Source organism: Selaginella moellendorffii, unplaced genomic scaffold, assembly GCF_000143415.4.
Source record: "Selaginella moellendorffii unplaced genomic scaffold, v1.0 SELMOscaffold_17, whole genome shotgun sequence".
Taxonomy (NCBI): Eukaryota; Viridiplantae; Streptophyta; class Lycopodiopsida; order Selaginellales; family Selaginellaceae; genus Selaginella; species Selaginella moellendorffii.
The window spans coordinates 1,000,535-1,005,547 of record NW_003314278.1 but is presented as its reverse complement, the minus strand read 5'-3'; positions in this window follow the sequence as shown (position 1 = coordinate 1,005,547).

The following is a 5,013-nucleotide window of genomic DNA, read 5'->3' as shown; positions in this document are numbered from 1 at the left end:
CGTGATGCGAGTGCGAGTATGAAGCAAAATGCAAAACCTAACCTCACACACGCGAAATGTCACTAATCCCGCAACGTCATCATTCCTCGGACTTGGGCGCCACCATTAATTTCTGGATCGCCGCGCGCATGCATGCACGTGAAATCCAAAAGAAATCCGCAACGTCATCATTCCTCGGACTGCATGCACGCGAAATCCAAAAGAAAGATCATGATTGGGATATCATTTAATACCCTCGCTATATTTATACCATGCATGATTGGATATTCCAAAGCATCTTGTATTTCCAAAAATGCCAGATGTTCAGCTAAATAAAGAATGGTATACAATGTCCTTCTTGATGACCCTGCAAAGAAGCATCTCGATCGGACACCACATGAGACCACACGAGCCTTACAATGTTTCAGGGGCATTTGCCATAGATCCGACCGTTATTTTGCTCCAAGATTCTACAGTTTAGTGTGCATTGACCTTTCCATCGACACTGCAAAGGGACATCACAATCAGATGCGGGATCACAAGAAACCAAATTCACTAACTCTGGTTTCACCAAGATCTACGTAAGGAATTATGAAATGAAAGGACCCTCTCTATTGAAATGTGTTTATGTCCTAGGGGCATTGTGACATATCAAAGGATTTTGCATCAAGTTCTGTATTTGCATGTTTATCAAGCTACTGAATTGCTAAACCCTAAACCCTCCCTAAATATGTGGCAAATGCTGCGTGAAGAAAGATGCCCTTTCTGGGCAAATTCTGTAAGAGGCAGATGCCGAGTAGTTACACGGCGAATAATCTTGGTGCAGATCGCTGACATGGCATGGCAAAGTTCGAATCACTGACATGGCACAGCTGGATAGAGAGGCAAGGACATGATGTGACAAAGTTCAACGTCCGACAGCAAAGTCTAGAAGCTACTCAGTTTGAAATTTGTCAGAGGAATTATAAGATCTGGTTTGTCAGAGGATTTGATGTGACGTTCAAGCGTGTGGGCTCATGCAATTTTGATCCCAAAAAATGCACCAAAAAATGCTCGGTGTCATCTGGCGTTATCTCTTAAATGGCGTGGGGCCGCATGCCATTTTAAGGGGCACATAGGAGTATATTCCTAGAATATTCTGACACGCGCGAGATTTTTTTGAGTTTTCTGGAGATCCAACCGTTAGATCGCAACTAGATTTTACAAAATGGTATACAATGTCTTTCTTGATGACCCTGCAAAGAAGCATCTCGATCGGACACCACATAAGACCACACGAGCTTTACAATGTTTCAGGGGCATTTGCCATAGATCCGACCGTTATTTTGCTCCAAGATTTTACAGTTTGGTGTGCATTGACCTTTCCATCGACACTGCAAAGGGACATCACAATCAGATGCGGGATCACAAGAAACCAACTTCACTAACTCTGGTTTCACCAAGATCTACGTAAGGAGTTATGAAATGAAAGGACTCTCTCTATTGAAATGTGTTTATGGTCCTAGGGGCATTGTGACATATCAAAGGATTTTGCATCAAGTTCTGTATTTGCATGTTTATCAAGCTACTGAATTGCTAAACCCTAAACCCTAAACATGTGGCAAATGCTGCGTGAAGAAAGATGCCCTTTCTGGGCAAATGCTGTAAGAGGCAGATGCCGAGCAGATGTATCTCAGGCTAGCGAAGGGGACAAACGAAAGCTAGCTATAAACATGACGGGATGCAAATAGATTACTAGGCTGGTCCTGCGAAAATCAAAAACCATAATTGAAAACATTGAAAATGCAAAAAGAAAGGTTTATAATATTTTTGAATTTTAAGCAACCAAAGGAATGTAAGTAGGGCATGTGTTTGTAAGTTTAAAAATGCCTCAACCACTTAAATTCCCAAGTAAATAAAGCTGTTTCTATTTTTGGTACAGGTAAACTTTATAGCGTGTGGGCTCATGCAATTTTGAACCCAAAAATGCACCAAAAAATGCTCGACTAGCATTATTCTTTGAATGGCATGTGGCCTTATATTGCCATAAATGGACGTACACACAGAGCATAATTATTCCTTTACACGGCGAATAATCTTGGCGCGGATCGCTGACATGGCATGGCAAAGTTCGAATCACTGACATGGCACAGCTGGATCGAGGCAAGGACATGATGTGACAAAGTTCAACGTCCAACAGCAAAGTCTAGAAGCTACTTAGTTTGAAATTTGTCAAAGGAATCATAAGATCTGGTTTGTCAGATGATTTGATGTGATGTTCAAGCGTGTGTTATTTTTGAATTCTCGAACTCATTCCTAGGTCTATCATTTTTGTGCGCCGTGTTCTTGGTTCCGCTGAGCGCAGTGAGCGCTGCTTGTGTAAGCGGCATTGTGAGCTGTGGTTTATGTGTCTACGAGCGGTTGCGGCATTGCGAGCGCCATTGCGAGCGGCAGTTTATGCGAGTGGCAGTTTGTGCGAGCGGCGCTACGAGCAGTTGCGGTGTTGCGAGCGGCACTACGAGTAGTTGTGGTGTTGCGAGCGGCACTGTCTTTGGTGTGGCTACCGCTTCCTCTTGATATTCGGCACTTGTGCTTCCTGGTATGTTCACCATGGAATGGCTTAGGACCACATTTAGAAATGGCATGAGGCCACATGCCATCTTGGGCCCTTGCAATTTCATGGCTAGCGTATTGTCATGTATGTTTTTACTTGCCTGCAACTGTGTGTATATCAAGATGGCATGAGGCCTCATGCCAATTTTGTGAATGCGAAATTTCACGTGGGTGTCAATAGCATGTTTGAATAATGGCATGTGGCCTCATGCTATTGAGGTTGTTTGGTATGTTATGATTTAGGCCATTCTCCAATCATTTTTTGTATGGTCTTAACTTCTTTTCTGCACTTTCAGAATAGCCTCCGCAAGTGCGACGCATGTTCCCTCCGTGGATCTTAAGAACCGTGCTACATGGATTCAGGCAAAGGTGTTTCTAAACAACCCCGAGGGGGAGGTGGTAGTTGAGGGCTTAGCCATAGTTGTCGATCCAAGAGATGCAGTTGCTAATCAAGAATTGGGCTGGGATGATATTGGAGTTGCGATTTTAGAGGTTGTTGACACAGAAGAAAACAATCTGACTATTGGAAGCATTGTGCGGTGGAAATTGAGGCACTTAGTGTTTGAGAATGTGAAGGATTCACAATCAAACACCACTACAACTGATGACAGAACATCTCTTCATGGGAAAAGAAAGTACACCTTCCTAAAGCGCAGCCAAAGGGATCTGAGCAACGAACCGAAAAGGCAGAAAATGGCGATGGAGGTTCAAATGGTCTCGACAGTTGCTTGTTGCAAGAGGGGGTGCTGTCAACATGCTGATTGGGATGCTATTGAAGAGGAGAGAGCAAGATACAAGACATTGTCCTGGAAGGCAGCTCGCAATTTTATGTATGAGGCATTACGGTCATCTGTTGATGCTTCAGAACATCAGGTGGGGGGCATGGTCTTCCAGAGGGGTTTGGTCTGCATGAAGGCATGGAGAATCATTTATGGAGTCCCTCGAACCACATTGTACAGAATCAAAACTGAGTTCGAGGAACAAAGGGTTGAACTGGCAGTCCATGGGAACGACGGTACTCACAAAACCAGGGGTCATGTTGTATATGGAGAGGCAATCTTCAAGAGGTTTTTCGAGACATGTAGCGAGCAACAACCACATAAAACCCGCCTCTTGGAAGATGGATCCATGTATACCAAGGGGGCCATATTGGAAGATGTGAATCGGGAACTCCAGAGTAATGGCTACAGGAAGCTGAGCCAATCTAGATTTAGTAGATTGTGGAGCAACAGGTTCAGGGATGTGAGTATAGGAAAGTACTCCAGCTTTTCAAAGTGTGACGAGTGCACTGCTATCAAAATGGCTTTGTCAAAGAATTCTTGCATCGCTCAAGAGTGAGAGACATTGGTTAGAAGGCAGCTCGACCACAACATCGAGCAGAGAAGCTGTAGGACTGCATATTATCATAACAGGATTCTCTCCATGGAGAGACCTAACTCTTACCTCTGCATCATCCACGACAAAATGGAGCAGAAAAAGACGTGCTTACCTTGACTCAATCCTGCCCCCAAGGCAATCTCTTCATCCATGCAGCTGCTTGTGTCTTTGTTTGGCATAATCGCTCATGGGCATGGTGCCCAGAACTATGGGAACTTCTTTGTACCTCTATGGGGTGGCAGGGGTGCAAACATGATGATTGCGTCCCTAGCAAAACACTTAAGGTCTCTGCAAAGTACGCAGACTGAGCTGAACGGCCAACCCTTGCATAAAGCCCTTGTCGATCGAACCCCATATAGGGTTCAGCTGGAGGAGGAGCAAAGGCTTGCAGTATCATGTGGGGCCCCATGCCATCCCAGTGAATATGTTGGCCGTCAGATTGTAGGGTTAGGAATGACGTTCATCTTGGAAAGCTCACCACACGCTCAATGAACAAACAAATAGTGTGTGCGCGCATGCCATCGCTCTTCTTTAGCTTTAGATTCGGCTTGTTCACCTTGACAATGAGATTTATTATACAACCAGATGGACTCAGTCTGGACACAAAGTCACCGCGCTAGTCACCATGCCCCAGATATGTCTAGCCCCTTGACAAAAAACATATAATTTCACGTCATTTTCAAATACTTGAAAATTTGTACCTAGTCCCATTTTACTGAATAAATCCCACTTTAACGAAATAGAGCTTCCTTATGGAGCACCGATCCTTTTTGTTATGAAAAAGGATGGAACCATGAGAATGTGTATTGACTACTGGGCACTCAACACGATCACAGTAAAAAATAGTTATCCTTTGCCTCGCATTGATGACTTGTTTGACCAACTCTTAAAGGCTAAGTATTTTATGCAACTTGATTTGTAGTCTAAATATCATCAGATACGGGTGGCAGATTAGGATGTGGAGAAAACAGCCTTTAAGACTCAGTATGGATCTTATAAGTTCCTTGTCATGCCATTTGGGTTATGCAATGCTCTGGCAACATTTAGCACTATGATGGATAGAAT